Source organism: Bubalus kerabau, chromosome 10 (assembly GCF_029407905.1).
Source record: "Bubalus kerabau isolate K-KA32 ecotype Philippines breed swamp buffalo chromosome 10, PCC_UOA_SB_1v2, whole genome shotgun sequence".
Taxonomy (NCBI): Eukaryota; Metazoa; Chordata; class Mammalia; order Artiodactyla; family Bovidae; genus Bubalus; species Bubalus kerabau.
The window spans coordinates 6,974,614-6,993,655 of NC_073633.1; the positions used below are offsets into that span (position 1 = coordinate 6,974,614).

General features: G+C 43.3%; 1 long non-coding RNA gene across 11 annotated transcripts in view; it reads left to right on the forward strand.

Moving 5' to 3' along the window:
* The first annotated feature begins 944 nt into the window (after nucleotides 1-944).
* The window catches only part of LOC129620799 (uncharacterized), a 173,614-nt gene continuing 155,516 nt past the window's right edge, over nucleotides 945-19,042 (forward strand). For 7 of the 11 annotated variants that reach the window (XR_008698714.1, XR_008698715.1, XR_008698712.1 and 4 more), the window contains exons 1-3: nucleotides 945-1,226; nucleotides 6,650-7,381; nucleotides 11,759-11,887. This is a non-coding gene — a long non-coding RNA (uncharacterized LOC129620799). Of the gene's footprint in view, nucleotides 1,227-6,649; nucleotides 7,382-7,636; nucleotides 9,197-11,758; nucleotides 11,888-12,581; nucleotides 13,312-19,042 lie in introns of those variants that run through there. The other 4 variants (XR_008698709.1, XR_008698710.1, XR_008698707.1 and 1 more) reach the window with 4 other exon arrangements.

The window sequence follows — 19,042 nt, forward strand, 5'->3', positions numbered from 1 at the left end:
ACTAATTATAAAACTGAATTTTAGAAAGAAAAGAAAAACACAAAGTAGTGATTTAACAAAATTAATCTGTCATTTTTACAATGAATATATATAGTTTCAGTAATAAGAACAATTAAATGTTATTAATAAATAAATTAAGCTATCAAAAGACATGTGCAAGCTACTTAGAAGTCAGAAAAAAGTCATTTTTTGAGGTATTATGAAGTAAAATTTCACTGGGGATGAATACTGGAATGTTTTTCCCAAAGCTCATGAGAATCATAAATCCATGGAAACAGAGGAGTCTCATTTTTGCTTTGGTGAAAAAGAGCTGTAGGAAGCTTTGCCCAGGGGTACGAACCTGCCTTTATAAAAGCCATAACAATTTCACTGTTTTTAATCATCTCGCCTTTCTGTGGATTTCACTGTGAGTGAACTCTGTACCCATGGAAAGCCTATGATACATAGTTACCCAACAAGATAGTCAGGATTCAACTATTCTAATAAATCAAAAAGTATTTTTAAAATATTTATCAAGCACTCTTAATATTATGGATGCCATATATAAACACATAGTTTTTCCCCATGGCCTCATAATTCAAGGTATCATGGCGTCTATCCCACCAATGATCATCAGAATGCAGGATTGTATGTATCTGCACATTCTCTTTAGAGGAATGTTGACTTTAATTTCTGAAGGTTTTGTAGGCTTGATGTAGACTTTATAGGTAAGAACAAATCCTTACAGCCTTTTTAAGGTTGAGATTTCCTGTGCACATGCTGGGGGTGCTTTGTGAAGCCAGTCAGTGTCTGTGAAAGAGGAGTTTATTGACAAATAGGTCAACAGCTGCTCCAGATGGGGACCCACATTGAGAAGGTACTATGTCTGCAACAGCGGACCTATAGCGGTGGTTCTCCAATTGAAGCTTCTATCAGAATCACTTGGAGGCCTTGTTAAAAGAGATTGCTTCCCCACCCCCAGTTTCAGATTAAGTAGATCTGGCTGTGGGGTGTGAGATTCGGCATTTCTAATGACGTCTTAGATGATGTGCAGCTGTTCTGAGAACCACATTTTGAGAAGCAGTGACCTGGAGGGTCATCCTAAAGGAACCAGTCCACCCTAAAGGAAATCAGTCCTGAATATTCATCGGAAGGACTGATGCTGAAGCTGAAACTCCAATACTTTGGCCACCTGATGCGAAGAACTGACTCCTTGGAAAAGACCCTGATGCTGGGAAAGATTGAAGGTGGGAGGAGAAGGGGATGACAGAGGATGAGATGGTTGGATGACATCACCAACTTGACGGACGTGAGTTTGAGCAAACTCTGGGAGATGGTGATGGACAGGGAGGCCTGGCGTGCTGAGATTCATGGAGTGGTGAAGAGTCGGACACGACTGAGTGACTGAACTTACTGACTGCCTGACCTGGAGGGTCAGACCATTAGCTAGTTTGATTAGGAGCTGGCCGCTTGCAGGGAGAACATGAGGAGAGGCAAGCTGTAAGGAAGACCTGAAATGAGAGTGAGGACACTGAGACTTGATACAAAATACTTTCTTAGGGAGTCCATGGCTGACAGTGATCTTGGGAGCAGCCATTCCCTCCCCTTACCTGCTGGCAAGAAACAAGGAATTGCTCACGTGGGGAGGCAGTTCTCATTGTGATTAGGGCCACGGGATTTGGGGTTAGCTGAGAACTGAGTCTAAATTCCTGCTCCACCTCAGCACCAGAGTAAGCCATTTAACCTCTTTAAAGACAGAGTAGGTTCTCAAGAGCAACAGTGTGGTAGTCATCCATCCTTCCAAAGCAGAAGGAACCCCAGTGAATGTAACTTCTGCTTGTCCTCCCTCTGCCCAGCCCTGGAACCAGGGCAGGGTTCACATAACCTGGCTTGGCCCCAGGGCAGGGCAAGACTCTCCTTCCAACCACCTTATGTTTTCAGCTTCATTCTTGTTGTGTAGTCTTTCAGTGTTGTCCAACTCTTTTGTGATACCACCGACTGTGCCTGCCAGGCTTCTATGTCCGTGGGATTTCCAAGGCAAGAATACTGGAGTGGGTTGCCATTTCCTCCTCCAGGGGATCTTCCTGGATTAAGGATCAAGCCCGCATTTCCTGCATTGGCAGGTAGATTCTTTACCACTTGGGAAGCCACCCTGGTAAAGAATTTGCCTGCTAGTGCAGGTGACGCAGGAGCCTCGGGTTCGATCCCTGGGAGGGAAAGATCCCCTGGAACAGAGAATGGCAACCCACTCCAGTATTCTTGCCTGGAAAATTCCATGGACAGAGGAGCCTGGTGGGCTACAGTCTGCTGCTGCTGCTGCTGCTAAGTCACCTCAATTGTGTCTGACTCTGTGCGACCCCATTGACGGCAGCCCACCAGGCTCCACCGTCCCTGGTATTCTCCAGGCAAGAACACTGGAGTGGGTTGCCATTTCCTTCTCCAATGCATGAAAGTGAAAAGTGAAAGTGAAGTCGCTCAGTCGTGTCCGACTCTTAGGGACCCCATGGACTACAGGCTCCTGCGTCCATGGGACTTTTCAGGCAAGAGTACCAGAGTGGGGTGCCATTGCCTTCTCCAGGGCTACAGTCTAGAGGGTCGCAAAGAGTCAGACACTACTGAAATGCATGCTCACATGCAGAAAGCTTTTCAGCTGGGGCTCTTTAAAAAGAAACACATTAACAAGAGACATTGACTAACGTGCAGTGCGTGTCCATTATAAAGAGTAACTCAGATGATGGCTTAGAAGTCTGGCTTACATAGAGTCTTCAGCGAAGAACAGTACATTTGTGGAGAAGTGACAAGACAGAGGAAAGTGATTTTAGGCTTCCAAGGACTGCAAACTTGGAAGGTAAATATCTGGGAGGGAACTAATGAGTAAGGTTTGCACACAGGTTCCTCTGGTGGGGTCTCTGGGCTGGTAAGTTAAAGCAGAATTTATATCCTGCTTTTAGGCAGAAAACGGGGGAGGATATGCGGAGTGTTTCCTGCGTTTGCTGTTGCCCAATTGCCTTCAGCTTGAAATTATTTTTTATATCAGAGGTATATTTTGGAGTGACGTATCTTGGTTTCCTTCAGCCATATAGATGTTTTGCTAAGAGTGAGGGGCGAGAACCAGTGAGGGAGACCAATGAAGGGATGGTTAGAATTTGATGGTGGTCACAGCCTCATCGGTGCCATCTGCAGTGGTCGGAGCATCCAGGGGTGAAGGCCCGTATCTACTGCCAGGATTGCTCCATGCCTTCACCTCTGCCAGGACTTTGCTCACATGTCAACTTAAACAGGTGACATCTTCCTGAAACTGTTCTTATTTAAAGGAGCAGCCCGCCTACCCCAGAACTCCCTCTCCCCATCCTAGCTTTAGTTTTTATTTTAGCATCATCTATCATCTTTTTTTGTCTGCCTCTCCTGTTAGAGGTTGAGTTTCATGAAGGAAGAAAATTTGGCTCTTGTTCACTGTTGTATCCCAGTGCCCAGAATAATATCTGACACATAGTAGTGCTTGATAAGTATTTATTGAATGAATGAATTCTAAGCCTGTGATATTCTCCAGCAAATTTACTCTTTGCCTAAGAGAGCTAAAATTCATTTGTTGCTTGTAGCTTTTGACTCTGACCAATACACACAGCTGTTATTATGAAATTTTTGGTAATGTTTAGTTACTTTAAAAATCTTTCCATTCTACTTTCATGTAGAAAAAGTGTCAGCCAAGAATGTTTGTTATTAACCAGGATTTGCTGAGATGCAAATGTGAAATAGCTTCGTTTCTTATCTCCTTTTTACCATCAAACATGTGCTGCCGAATCTTTTCCATCTCAACAGTGTCTTGGGCAGATTTCACTGCTTCCTGGACACTTTTGGGCATAAAATTCCAGGCCAGCTTAATTTATTCAGGCTAAAACCTCAGCCTCATCCCCAGTAGAGAACTCTCCTCTGCCAGGTTTGGCTTGAGTCCCCCAAGACCTGTGTTGGTGAGGGGACTGCAATGGTGGGAGCCTGGCTTGCTCCTTGTTTCGTTCTGAGCTCCCTTTCCTTCCCTCTCCTGGGGCTCCTCTTTCTTGTAGGTTTGAGAGGAAGAATGGAGGAAGGGGCACGTGTCTCCTGTTTGAGAATGCTGTTTCATCCTTGGCTGGCCATGTCCTCTGAATGGCTGTTATCAAATGACAATGCTTTTATTGCCCAGTAGGCTGCCCTTTGGCCACACAGCTCAAGTCTGCCTGGCTCCCACAGTGTCCGTTTGACTCAGAGGAGGTACACTTAAGGTGGGGGGCAGACCACTACATCACCGCCCCTTTCTTCGGCCATCATCTTCCCACAGCTAATTCCTTGTATTCTTTGCTGAAAAGGTCGCAGAGGCAGATCAAGAAGTCCACGAATACGTGGCGTCCGGCTGGGGAATGGATGTCTGGTGTTCTTTGCAGCCTCTGCTAATTTCTCAAATCCCATACCACTTGGCTCTGGGGCAGGAGAATAGCCTTGTCCTCAGAGCAGAGTGGAGCAGCCATGGGACTTTCACCTTATGCCAGATTTCTTTTTTCATGTTTTAAAGCCCTTTGTTTGGCTATGTATTTGTGTGTGTGTGTATTTTTATTGGGGTGACATTTATTTATAATATTACACAAGTTTCAGTTGAACAACATTGTATTTTGGGCTCTTACACACCACAGTGTGCTCATGACCAAAAGTTTAGTTTTCATCCAGTACCATCTAGCTGACCCCCTTTACTCTCTCTTCCTCCATCTACCCACCTTCTTATCAGGTAACCACTACTCTGTTTTCTGTATCTGTGTGTTTATTTTGTTAATTATTTTTTATATTCCACAAATGAGTGAAATCATACAGTATTTGTCTTTTCCATCTGGCTTATTTCACTTAGCATAATACCCCCAAGGTCCATCCATAACAAATGGGAAGCTTTCATCTTTTTATACTTATGCCTTTTTTTTTTTTTTTTTTTTAAGCCTTGCTATTCATCTTGCAGGATCTTGGTTCTCTGATTGAAGCTGGACCCCTGTTAGTGGAAGTGTGGAGTCCTAACCACTGGCCTGCCAAGGAATTCCTAATCCTAGTATTGCTTAATATGAGCACTATTGCAAATTTGGATGGGAAAATTCTTTGCTGTGCAGGGCTCTCCTTATATTGCATTGATCTTTAACATTCTTGGATCCTGTCCATTAAATGCCAGTAACATTCCCCAAAATGCCTCCTCACATTTTCAGCCTCTACTTGGTTGGAGAACCACTGCTAGGCCAACAGCTGAGTAACCCGTAGGGATTCTAGAATTTCCAATCTGTTACTTATACAGGCTGGTGGGAGTAGTGGGTGATGGCTGCATGGCTGTTAGTTCTGTAGAAGCATGCCGGCAGTTCGCTTTAGAATGTGGGGGCTCTTAGTACCTATTATCCTCAGCTGTGGGCTTTAGGTGATATTCTGAGAGAAGAGAGAGGCTTTTAATATCATTTTACAGGCAGCTAGCAGCACGTCTCCAGATCACAGTGTAAGATGTGTTTTATCTAGTATTTCTTTTATTTCACTGGTCCCCTCCTGGTATGCACATTCCCGTCAATCTCAGTCAGAAAAGCTGCCCCTTTCCTATCTCCTTCTGAATTCTTCTGGAGTACTCTCATTCTTTGGCACAGTATAGTTCCTACTCATCTTCTTTAAATGTAAATCTTATCAGAATCCTAGCAAATTATTTGTGATATATATAATTAGGGATGTAAAAAGTAAAGGCTAATGGTTTATATTTGGTTGAAACATGGAATGGCCATTCTTGTAGGTTAAAAATGATTGAATATGAGCATTTTGTGTAATTCGGTCTATGGTAGTAAACTTCATACCCAGTTTGAAGCAACTAGAGGGCTTATCATAACTCAGTTTGCGACAGCAAAGGAGCCGCGACGTGACTTACAGGAGAGACGGCCTCGGATTTTACCCTGTTTACTGTGACTCAGTAGTTCCTGAAGAGCACGGGGAATAGGAAGGGGACAAGCCCCTTAGGTTCATGTTGTGTTCTGTGGGTACAGAGTGTCTTCACGTGTGTGATCTCATTTGCTCAAGCCTGTTCTCTAATGGCATCGCTGACTTGACGGATGTGAGTTTGAGCAAGGTCTGGGAGTCGGTGATGGAGCAGGAAGCCTGGCGTGCTGCAGTCCATGGGGTTGCAGAGGCGGATATGACTGAGCAACTGAACTGAACTGATTCTCTAATTAGGCTAAATACTTACAATGTTCAAATAATAAGGAAATACCTTGTTATGATCGTAGCATTACATACTTTGGTTTCAGGGATATTATTATATATAGTTTTATGACTTTTGATGTAGGTCATCAAAATGGAGTTGAAATATTGGTGTTGATTTGAAGACAAAAAAAATCTTTTGTGGGTAACAATAAAAGAGAGAAATTAGTTAATAATAATTAAAAATCCTCAGACTTATTTTTCAGTGTCTACAAATAAGGAGATCTCCCTCATTATTCTTGTAGTGCTAACCCATGGAATTCCATTGACATGGATTTTTCAAGGAAAATCAAGCTCATTCATAATGTGAATGAAAACTTTGTGTCCATGTATGTGAATGTGAAGAATGTGCCCTAGTGAGTAGAGCCCTTTGAAGCTGAATGCTATGTAATATGTACATGGTGATTGTTCAGCTCTCTCTCTCTTCTTGCAGAGAGGAAGTCATGAGAATCCTGGTGCTGTGTCCTTTATTCTCCTCACTCTGGAAGAGTCCACGGTGTCACATGGATCAGTTTGCTTTGAATCCCGTCTGTTTAATTGTGGTAATCATTTTTGCTGACCCTCCTTCCTGAGCCTCCTTCTTGAGGAGCAGTCTTGGATCTCTGCAACTCTGCCTCAGCCTCAGTCTGCTCTAATATCTCAATCCTAGATGTTTAGGGATTATTTAGATAACCCCTAAATGTCCTGGAAAATGCTGGGGGAAAGAGGTCAAGAGATGTTGGGCTAGTCTCAGCCACAGACTTATGTTTATCACAGCTTAAATGAAAGCATTACATTTAATTATATTCCCTTTGGCATGCCTCTGTCTCTTGGATGTGATAATTAATGAGACACAGAACAAGCAGTTAATAACTGTTGGTTTTTATCTGTCTGTCTGTAACTAATAACCTTTGACCTGCAAAGATGGTTTAGAAAAATATTAGGTAACTCAGTTTTAGCCATTATGATGTTGTAATGACTTGTGCTGACCTAATGTCCTTGCTTTATTTGGTGGCTCAGATAGTATAGCCAAAATATAAATGTGAAAACTCTCTAAATCAAGGCTAATACCTCCAAAGACAAGACTGCTGTCAAGGTGCTTGGATGGAAGTGACTTTTATAGCTGTACCTTAACTTGGATTAACTTTCATAATACAGGCCACATCAGATGATCTCAATATTAGAGGTAAGGATGCATCGTGATGAAGCTTCCTACCAGTTTTCAAATGTTTGCCACTTCTCAAAGCTATTTTCTCAGTTTCACTGCGGCTGCAGTTGCTACTGTTTACCTGGACTTTTTTTTTCTAATTAATTTATTTGGAGGCTAATTACTTTACAATGTAATGGTTTTTGCCGTACGTTGACGTGAATCAGCCATGGGTGTACATGTGTCCCCCATCCTGAAGCCCCCTCCCACCTCCCTCCCCATCCCATCCCTCAGGTTTGTCCCAGCGCACCGGCTGTTTCATGCCTCGAACCTGGACTGGCCATCTATTTCACATATGGTAATACTCATGTTTCATTGCTGTTCTCTCAAATCAAATCATCCCACCCTCGCCTTCTCCCACCTGGACTTATTGAAGACATTCTTCTGAAACCCAAGAAATAACTTTTGCATGACTACATGTAGTCAGGATAGTTGTAATGGTATGAAAGTTTTTTGCTTTGAACCAGTTTCCTTCAACAACAAACTGTTCTGTTGCCCCCTTGGAGTGATGAAACTTCTTCATAAATGGTATATTAAGCATAGAATGTTTGAGCAACATCAACTATCTCAAGGCAGACATGATGATTTCTGATCAACAACTCTGGGGAAGGGCCTTATCAAAATTTATAGCAGAATTTTAGGTTTAAGGTTTTTAAAAAAATATTTTTAAGCCCCTGCCAAGTTGAGTGGGTCCCTGGTAAATGTTTGCTGAATTAATGAGGGAATGAATTGTGGAAGGCATCATTGTATGTTAATTGATATTCCCTATTTGAAATGGACAGTTCTGTATCCTGTGCATTGTCTATACTGGACCCTTGACCAGTTTCTGGACGTTGCCTGAACTTTCTTGTCTGCTGTGCCTATGGTCACTCCATTTCCTCCAGCTCGATTGCCCTTTCCATCTCTACTGAAATTCTACCCATCCGTCAGCCTGCATCCAATGCTGTCGTTTCCCTAAAGCCTTCTTGGCTTTTTCTATCACCCCAGAGGAAAATATTGTAACTATCTCACATGCTTGTCAGAGTACATTTGCTTGTTTCTTTTGTCTTCAGCACTTTTCTTGTGTAACAGTAAAATGTATACATACATATAATGTCTTTCATTTTAGAACTTAAGTTCTCTAAGAATAGACTGTGTTGTGTTTGTCTTTGTGCCTCACACACACACACATACTTTAGCATAGTGTTATATATGTTAGTTCCTCAATCTTCTTCTTTTGTTAAATGAATAAAATTTACAGGGGATTAACTTTTCTTTCTATATTGTAATACCTATAAATTCCCCATCCTTCATAGAAATTTTTGACAAAAATGCTGATAAATTGAAAAAAGCATTAAGACTTGATTTTCACTGAAATTTTTAAGTCATTGGTAGACATGGATTGGGGGCAGGAGGAGAAGGGGACGACAGAGGATGAGATGGCTGGATGGCATCACTGACTCGATGGACGTGAGTCTGAGTGAACTCCGGGAGTTGGTGATGGACCGGGAGGCCTGGCGTGCTGCGATTCATGGGGTCACGAAGAGTCGGACACGACTTGAGCGACTGAACTGAACTGAACGGAGACATGTAAATGAAGAACAATGGACCAGGCTCTGGGAAAACTAGATTTTTAAAAGACATTGAGTGGATAAATTTGTTTTGATTGGTTGGGTGGGGATGAACAAAATCACTGTAAGAACCATCGATATTTAGTCAAAACCTAGGGAGATAACACAGCCTTTTTCTTCTGTCAAGAGTGAAATGTTTATTAATATTGTTTTCCAGTTTAGAATTCAGCACATGGTTCTCAAGTAGTCTCCAGATCGTTTATTTAACTCACAAACTCAAAGCAGCAGCAACAGAAACAACACTAGAATATTATTTCTAGTTTAGGTAATAGACGGAACAAAAAATGATGAACAGGGTCTTAGCCTGGAGTGGGGGTGGAGCTGGAACCTCCAAAGCTGAAGCAAAGGTGTGGAAGGCTGCAGCTTTTTCTGTTTTACTGTTATACCAGGCAGGTGACTGTTTGGGCTGATTATTTATAGATAAATCGCGGTGTGATAACCAGTTTCCCCAGTGGAGCCTCAGGCAGTGAGGTTGGGATGAAATAGGCACGACACTGCAGGTTTCCTCGAGCCATGGGAAGGAACTGCAGGGCAGCTATGCAGTATTACCCACACCCCTTCCTGATTTTCCCTTTCGATACCATTTTCCCAGAGGGGTTTGCAAAACATTTATTCATTTTAAAAGGTGTTATGGTAAATTCCCTAGTGGAAGCTTCCTTTCTGGCAGAGACAAGTATTATAGCCTGCAGAAATCTGGGTTACTGACTTGGAAACCAAATAATTGAGACTGAATGAATGGACCAGAAGCTGCACATAAAGGGAATCCCTTCTGACTGCATCTTTCATGCTGCAGGGCATTAGGATGCAGGCAAGGCCGCCTGTAGGTTTGGGTTGCCAGGTAACCAGAGTATCCACAGATTTCCATTTTTACTTTATTTCTGATTCAGGAAAGCTGTAGTTCTTTATGCAGAAGGTTAAAGAACCGCCCCACCCTCCAAACACAGACACCTTCCTCCTCATTAAGGTTGAACCAATCACATTCACCTCTTGGTGGCTAATATGTTTCAAGGGACACAATTGTTCTTAAAATCTAAGCTGTATGAAAATCAGAGTTTGGTAATGTCAGAGGTAACAGAGTTCCTGCTTGGCAGCCAGAGGGAAATTCCACGCTTTCTGGAGAGGGAAAGGAGGAGTAGGGGAGTGGAGGGACAGGGATTAATCCTGCATTTTCAGCAATTCAAGCTCTTCTGCCCGCTTGCTGTGAATTTTCCTCGAAAACACCCAAAACTTACTAGGGAAATTCTCCACAATTGCTTGGTTTTATTTCCTTTAAAAATCTATTCTTTAGCCATCCTTTTCTAAAAGAAGAACCAGCTTTTATAACGGGTAATTTAGCAATATGGTAAAACCAAAAAGGACTGAGTTCTCACTCTTTTATAGAGAAGGAATATGGGGATTAAAAGTCTTAGGTTAAGCAGTTTTCTTCCCATTTTGTGGAGAGATAGCCAAACTGAATGGTTTTTGAAATTTTATGGAGCAAAAGCTAAATAAGCTGGTAGCCCAACGTGTGATGAAAAGTGAGCTCTTTGGATAGTTTCAATGCCTTTAGGTTGTATGTGGCTGGGTGTGTGTGGGGGTGTGTGTGAGGGTGGTATGTACAGTTGAGGCTCCAGTGTGTGTTAAGCGGTATAATCCCTCTCTGAGAATACCTGGCAGGAGGCTTACAGTAACACCCTGCGTTGAGCATGGCACTCAGCATAAGGCCCAGCTGTGGAAGGAGACACTGGTATATTCCTATAAGCAGACAGTGCTCTAGGCCAGCGGTGGAAGGAGACACTGGTATATTCCTATAAGCAGACAGTGCTCTAGGCCAGCGGTGGAAGGAGACACTGGTATATTCCTATAAGCAGACAGTGCTCTAGGCCAGCAGTGGAAGGAGACACTGGTATATTCCTATAAGTAGACAATGCTCTGGGCCAGCGGTAGAAGACGACTCTAGTGTTTCCCCGTAAGCAGACAGAGCTCTAGGACAGCGGTCCCCAAACTTTTTGGCACCAGGGACTGGTTTCATGGAAGACAATTTTTTCACCGACTGGGGCTGGGGGCCTGGCTTTGGGATGATTGAAGACTTGGGGTGAGGGCCTGGCTTTGAGATGATTCCAAGTTCGTTACATTCATTGTGTACTTTATTATTATTATATCAGCTCCACCACAGATCATCAGGCTTTATTTAGATCCTAGAGGCTGCTCTAGGAAACATTCCAGAGAGAAGTTTCTCCAGCTCTACTTATTGAGAATAAGTAGAACTGGGAAGACAGATCTTCAGTCTACTCTCTTTTAATGCTTACTGCCTGGGAAGTTTGTGCTTTAAAATCTCAGTCATTTTTCCAAGTTCTGATGGGATGAAGGCCAAAGCAAAATGAGCCTTGTTCTGACTAGCTGCCTTTAGCACTTTGGGTAATCAACTGTTGATGGATCAGTGAGATCATTTTCTGTTAGTAAAAAACCCGACATTTAGAAGATTCGACTTAAATAAGCAGAGCACAATAGCTTAGTGTTTAGCGGAATTCTTCAAGTCTCTAATAACCATCTGTAAAATTCATCCTGGTTGAATTAGCAAAGCCTGCTAACAGATAATAAGTGACACCGGTGGCTGGGCGTTTTGAAATGCTTTCAGCCCTTGGTCCTTTAATGTTCGGGACGCTTCTTGGGTTAGTTATAAATTACAAATGGGGGGGGGCTGCAATTTCATGATTTTAATAATGTGCAAATAACAGTATATTATAAAATGTTATTTCTCCCTCAGCATTTCTATAGAGATGAAGTCTGACTAAGACGAGCATCAAGAGTCATGTAGATGGGAAAAAGACATCACCAAAAAGTAAAACACGTCCTGAATGGTACCCCAGGCTGGCTACATCATCTAGTCCTCTAGGTAAAGGGAGTGATGAGTGATAATTGTGCTTACTTCTATTTGTTTATATATATCTGTATGTATTTATACTTGTGAGCACAAATCTGAATGTGTAATCACATGTACAAATCTCATTTTTAGTGTGAGTGGATCCCACCACATTCACCTCTACTCTTTTCCAAGGCTTTAGTCCAGTTTAGTTCAGTCACTCAGTCGTGTCCGACTCTTTGCGACCCCATGAACTGCAGCACACCAGGCCTCCCTGTCCATCACCAACCCCCAGCGTTTACCCAAACTCTTGTCCATTGAGTCGGTGATGCCATCCAGCCATCTCATCCTCTGTCGTCTCCTTCCCCTCCTGCCCTCAATCTTTCCCAACATTAGGGTCTTTTCGAGGCTTGGATTCCATTAAAACCAGGGAACTGGAGCCCCCACGTTGGTCCCACTGCAGTCATGTCTGTCTTGTGGAGTGGCCGGGTCAGCTGGCGTATGCACTTCTAAGCATCTAGTGTGTCCTCTGTGTGTTTTATTGGGATGTGAGAGGCAAGGTGGGGGTAGGAAGAAGAGACCCATGGGAGTCAAAGGACGGCTTCTGACTGGAGGTGGACATGCTGCCTTAGAGGGAGTTGAAATGCCAGAATCAGAGTGTGCAGATCTAGAGGCTAGAAACTGGCTTCTATGCACACTGACTCCACTGGCCCACTCTGGTTTTCAGAACACCCCCGCTAGACACACAGGAAAGGCTGTTTAGAAAAATGAAGAGATTTTCCTCTTCTATTCCTCCAGCGTCTCACAGTCATCTTGATGGCCACGCTCCACTTGCTGTACTGCCTGACACTCTTCTTCCTAAGAGAAAAAGAAAGGGTGAATAACGTTCATTCAAGTGTGGGTGCCTTGTCAGTTCAATTCAAAGTGTCCCCTCCCCCTTTGGGGCTCAAATCAGCAGAGAAATGGTCTTTAAATTTAGAGTTTATCCATAATTCCTGAGAAGCTGAATGTACAGTTTCACAGCATGTAGATGTTGTATGCAGGCTGTCAGATCCAGCTATGCTGTGTTCTCAAGAATGCTTTTAAGGTTGTACCTGTCTCTTCTGCCAGTAATAGGATTTATATCACAGAATCTTTTTGACTTATTTGTATGTATTATGTTGTTTATGCTGCTAAATTGCAAAATGGTATTTACTCTGTGCTGCTGCTGCTGCTGCTGCGTTGCTTCAGTCGTGTCCGACTCTGTGCGACCCCATAGACGGCAGCCCACCAGGCTTCCCCATCCCTGGGATTCTCCAGGCAAGAACACTGGAGTGGGTTGCCATTTCCTTCTCCAATGCATGAAAGTGAAAAGGGAAAGTGAAGTCGCTCAGTTGTGTCCGACTATAATTTCTTGCTGCCTTTTAAAAGCAGTCTCTGGTTTTGATTTAACGTGAGACTTATTATTTAAGAATAAAATCACCAAGAGGAACCAAAGATATTTGCAGTATTTGTGTTTGGCTTGCCTTCGTGTCTGGTTTCCTCAGCAAGCTCTTGGGGTACAGTGTGCCTGGGGTAGAGATGGATGCTGAAGAAAAGTGCTAATTGAAGGCCCAGTGACTTGGATGATGTCAGAGAGCTCTTTCCTCATAGAAAAAGAGATTCCTCAACCCGAAAGCTTTCAGAAGCCATTTGATCTATGCGCTGTGTCTCACGTGTGCATGAAAGAAGGGAAGGAACAGTGAGGCAAATGAAGCCCGGGGCCCTTCTCACCGTGTGCACACAAGGAGCCCTTGGGGGCGGACTCCGTGTGTGTTGCTTCACAGGCTCAGTGGGTCAGATCCCTCAGGGATGATCACGACGGGGGTCTGGGGAAGAGCTGGAGAACTATGTTCTAGGGAGCACAGTATTTCTCAAAAGTCACAAAATCTGTGTCAGAAATTATCATCTTGAAAACTGTTTATAAGGTAGAGAAGAGTATTTTGAGCTTCATTTGAAACTGTGGAAACAAATATAAATGGTCTGAATATCGTGTCAACTGGAGTAAAAAAAGTCCATTTTCTTATAAATTTATCTTAAGTTTAGGATGAGAGCACATGCTTTAGGGTCTTCAGCAGCTGAATGAGGCTTTTCAGGTTATTAAAAGTAGAAAGAAATATGGTGCATCTCTTTGTAGTTAAAGGTACAGGGTTGATTTTGCGAGAGCAGTTGGTCAGTGGTTACCTCTTTAATTAGCTTTTCCCATGGATCCTTAATCTTTTTTCTGCTACTTCCTTCAGAAGCGATGACACTGGGTGTTGGAGGAGAACATATGAGAGGGATCTTTTTTATTTTTATACTTTAAGCTTAGAGAAGGAAGGTGTCAATTTTTTAATAAAAATCATGTATTTAATCCCCAAATCTTGCAGTCTCATGGCTGTGCTATCTAGAGATTTTTCAAAGTCTTGACTAGAGTACACACAGTGATTAGGATGTATTACTAGGTTAATTAGAAGCTGCTCCTCTTAAAGATTCAAAATTGTTCAGGAGAGAAAATTGCTAGAGAAGGGAGAGTTCAGGGAGAGGATTTGTCTCTAAAAGCTGCTCTCCCATGAAGGTCATGCCATTGTTGCAGCAAGATGTGTCTGTGTTCTTGTTAGGCCTGCTCATTATGCCTGCTTTGTAACAGCTGTGTTACGTGAACAGCAGTGTATTAAGATAATTTTCGCTCATTGACTAAATTAAAGCTAGAATACTAAACCAGTTTTGACCCTGACATTACCGGTGACTTAGTTCCCTTGGTGTTCAGCCCTGGCCAGTGCTCATTCTGCTTCTTGGACCGATGTCTCCTGGTGCCCTTTGCTGGGCTCTGTGGTTGGGTCTGCATGCCCTCTACATGGTTTAACACCACTTACATCCTGATGGCTTGAAACCACTTTCCCAGCCCAGATCTTCCTCCTGACCTGCTGATCCATGAATATGACTGATCCCTCATCCACCTCTCAGGCTCAGTGTTCCCAGCTTAACTTCGTATTCCCCTACCTTCAGATCTGCTCTTATTTCAGTAGAAATGTGTATCAACTTTGGTTTCTCTCCCTTCCACATCCAACAGACCCATGCAGTTGTCACCTCCTGTAGAGTTTGATTTCAGACACGTTCTCCCTCTTCAGTTCTGCCAATGCTACTGTCCATCCCTTGTCCTTCTGACCAAGTTCATTGGAAGGCTGCGACCCCTGGCCAACCCGTAAGGCCCCCGGAACATGACTGTTCCTCTGGCCCCTTTCTTTGCTTTCCTCCATACAGTGAAAGTAACTAGTACACACAGCCTGGCCTTGAGGATGTGGTTCATTGTCTGTGAACTGGCTTGGAGTCCTCTGGAGAGGCAATGGAGCTCCAGGGCCCTGGGACTTGTCTCACACGTTGGCAGTTCCCATCTGGGCTTCCCTCTGGGCGGTTCAACAGGGTTCCCTGCTTGCCTATGAGTTCTACCTGCAACAGTTGTGTTTCATATTTCATAAAGGCTGTGGCTTTTTCCTTCTTTAGCACCTATACAACAGTAACTTTAGATAATCCACAGGGCCAGCTAAGGTCCTTCCAAGTGGTTTGCTTCTGTGACCGAAGGGTAAGAAGTAGGTGCTCCCTCCTCACTACATTTCTCTTATGTTGGTTGCAGTTGACCAGCCTCTTTTCTTCTTGTCTTCTCTTTCATCCTCTTCTCTTCCTCTTCCCACATCCCTTCCTCCTTCTTCCTTTCTTCCACCTGCTTCCTCTTCCTTCCTCCTCCTCCTTCCTCCTCCTCCTGTTGATACTGTTGCCTCTTCACCTTCCCCTCCTCCTCTCTGCCTGCCCTCTCCTCCTCACTTATACTCCATATACTTTTGTTTTATGTTTTTGGCAGAGGCCCTTTTTGAGGGAGTTTGTGTTTACTCATTTCTGAGATGCTTTTAGTTTTTTCTTTTTTTGTGCTTTACTTTAGTGTCCATAATTCTCTTCTGTTAAATACTGTGTACTCTGTAATTTTCTGTTTAATTGGCCTCCACTTTTATCTTCTATTACGATTACCTCATCACTTCAGATCCTCTTCTTCCTGTGCTGTTAATAATTTGTCTTCCTGGCTTGAATTTTGCATCCTCCCCCATTTTATAGCAAAAGTCATCTTTCTGAATTGCAGACCTGCTTTGGAGGCTTTTTGTGTGGTATATAAGCACCTTTGTCCCTGGGCCCTCCTGACTCGCCAACATTCTTTCTTGCATTGACTTTCTTTGAAACCTATGTTTCAGCCATGAAGAATTATCTGTGGCCCATGTGGTTTAACAGCTGGTGTGCTCTTTCTGGAGCCCCTGGGTATGCAGGCTTTCCCTGTCTCTGCAAAGCTCTTGGCTGTTCTCCACTCTATCCATTTGCCTTAAATACACCTACTTAGTTTACATAAGTTATCTCAAGTATGAGCTCAAGCATCTTTGTCTTAAAGACTTTTCTGCTTTTGCTTCTCCCACACTAGAATTGACCACTTTCCCTTGTAAGTCCCCACTCTGCCTTCTTCTCAAGAGTGTTCAGGAGCAGCGTTGAGCTTAATGAAATCTTAATAGAATCTCTTTATGACCCCTACTATGTCCCAGGCTCCGTTCTGAGCAATTTCCACAAACCAATTACCTGGTAACTTATCTGTCTCTGTATATGGACAGGGAATATCTTAATAATATTTTAAAGTTATTAGCTTTCAATAATAGAAATAAAAGATGCAATCAGAGGAGAAATGTCAGTTCTTACCACAAATTTTAACTACTTGTATACTCTGCATACCATCTGCTTTTGTTTCTGAGACCCATCCCTCTGGAGCTCTCTCTCACCTTCTCAGGGACTACATTTTTTTTGTTTGCTTTTTTTTAATAATTATTTACTTTCTTTTGTGCATCTACTTCAATAGCAGTATTGCCAATTTTCAAATCATAGCTTTGCAAGTGACTAACTGTGTCTTTGTACTTTAGTAGCTTTATTTCTAAAACTTTGATATTTTGATAATTAAAAGAGCAATTCCTCTCCATTGCCTCCCTGCAAATAGGTTCACCAGTACCATCTTGCTAGATTTCATACAAGTGTGTTCAATATTTGCCTTTCTCTTTTTGACTTACTTCATTCTCTACAATAGACTCTCAGTTCATCCACCTCCTTAGGACTGACTCAAATGCATTCTTTTTTAAGGCTGAGTAACATTCCGTTGCAGATGGTGACTGCAGCCATGAAATTAAAAGACACTTACTCCTTGCAAGGAAAGTTATGACCAACCTAGATAGCATATTGAAAAGCAGAGACATTACTTTGCCAACAAAGGTTCGTCTAGTCAAGGCTATGGTTTTTCCATTGGTCATGTATGGATGTGAGAGTTGGACTGTGAAGAAAGCTGAGTGCCAGAGAATTGATCCTTTTGAGCTCTGGTGTTGGAGAAGACTCTTGAGAGTCCCTTAGACTGCAAGGAGATCCAACCAGTCCATTCTGAAGGAGATCATCCCTGGGATTTCTTTGGAAGGAATGATGCTAAAGCTGAAACTCCAGTACTTTGGCCACCTCATGTGAAGAGTTGACTCACTGGAAAAGACTCTGATGCTGGGAGGGATTGGGGGCAGGAGGAGAAGGGGATGACAGAGGATGAGATGGCTGGATGGCATCACTGACTCCATGGACGTGAGTCTGGGTGAACTCCGGGAGTTGGTAATGGATAAGGAGGCCTGGCATGCTGAGATTCATGGGGTTGCAAAGAGTCAGACACGACTGAGCGACTGAATTGAACTGAACATTCCATTGTATATACGTACCACAACTTCCGTATCCATTCATCTGCTGACAGACATCTAGGCTGCTTCCACGTCCTAGCTATTGTAGCAAGTGCTGCAGTGAACACTGGGGTACGTTGCTTCCCTTTCAGTTATGGCTTTCTCAGAGTGTGGAGATGTAGACGTAGAGAGCAGACCTGTGGACCCAAAGTGGGAGGGTCTGCTGCTGCTGCTCAGTCACTGCAGTCGTGTCCGACTCTGTGTGACATACAGACGGCAGCCCACCAGGCTCCCCCATCCCTGGGATTCTCCAGGCAAGAACACTGGAGTGGGTTGCCATTTCCTTTGAGGGAGGGAGAGGGTGAAACAAATTGAGCGAGTAGCATGGAAACATGTATGTTACCATATGTGAAATAGATAGCCAGTGGAAATTTGCTGTGTGGCACAGGGAGTTCAACCCAGGGCTCTGTGATAGCCTAGAGAGGATGCAGTGGGAGATGGGAGGGAGGCTCAGGGGGAAGGGGCAGATGTATACCTGTGGCTGATTCATGTTGATATATGGCTATGGCAGAGACCAGCACAAGATTGTAAAGCAATTATCTTACAGTAAAAAATTAGCAACCAAAAAGTGCAATACAAGAAAGTATGTGAAACAGTCCCTGATATAATGTAAATGCTGAACAAATGGTAATTATCAGATTATTAAACCTACTCGCAGCAGCCTATGAAGTGCCTTATCATCATGTGGTACCAACATGCTGTGGGCTGCTGTCCCCATCCAGCTACTGGCTCATTTACATCTGTGCTTCCTAACAAATTATTATAAAGAGTTTCCTATATTTGCTGTCTTGGTCTCATTCTCCTTCTTAGCTCATTGAAATGGGGCATTTATCCAAACCACTCCAGTGAAGCAGATCTTATAACATGCATCGAAGTCCCCAGAGATTGACACCATGTCAGTCAATTGTCAGTTCTCTCTCTTTGTCCCAATTGACTTCTTAAGAGCAGTTGACATGGTTGATGATTCCCTCCTTGAAAAAGTTTCTTCTTTAAACTGCAGGCACACGGTAAGCCTGATTCTCCCCACTTTTGGGGCCCCTATCTCTGTTGCTGGCCCCCCTCTTCTTCTCTCCTCTACAAGATCCCTGAAAGTAAGCATCCTCCAGGGCTCAGTCTTTGGTCCTGTTCTTTTATTTGTATTCTCTTTTAACCTGATCTGACCTGGTTCCATAGCTTCAGTTCAGTTCAGTCACTCAGTCATGTCTAACTCTTTGCAACCCCATGGACAGCAGCACACCCAGCCTCCCTGTCCATCACCAACTCGTGGAGTTTACTCAAACTCATCCATTGAGATGGTGATGCTATTCAAACATCTCATCCTCTGTCGGCCCCTTCTCCACCACCTTCAATCTTTCCCAATATCAGGATCTTTCAAATGAGTCAGTTCTTCCCAGTAGGT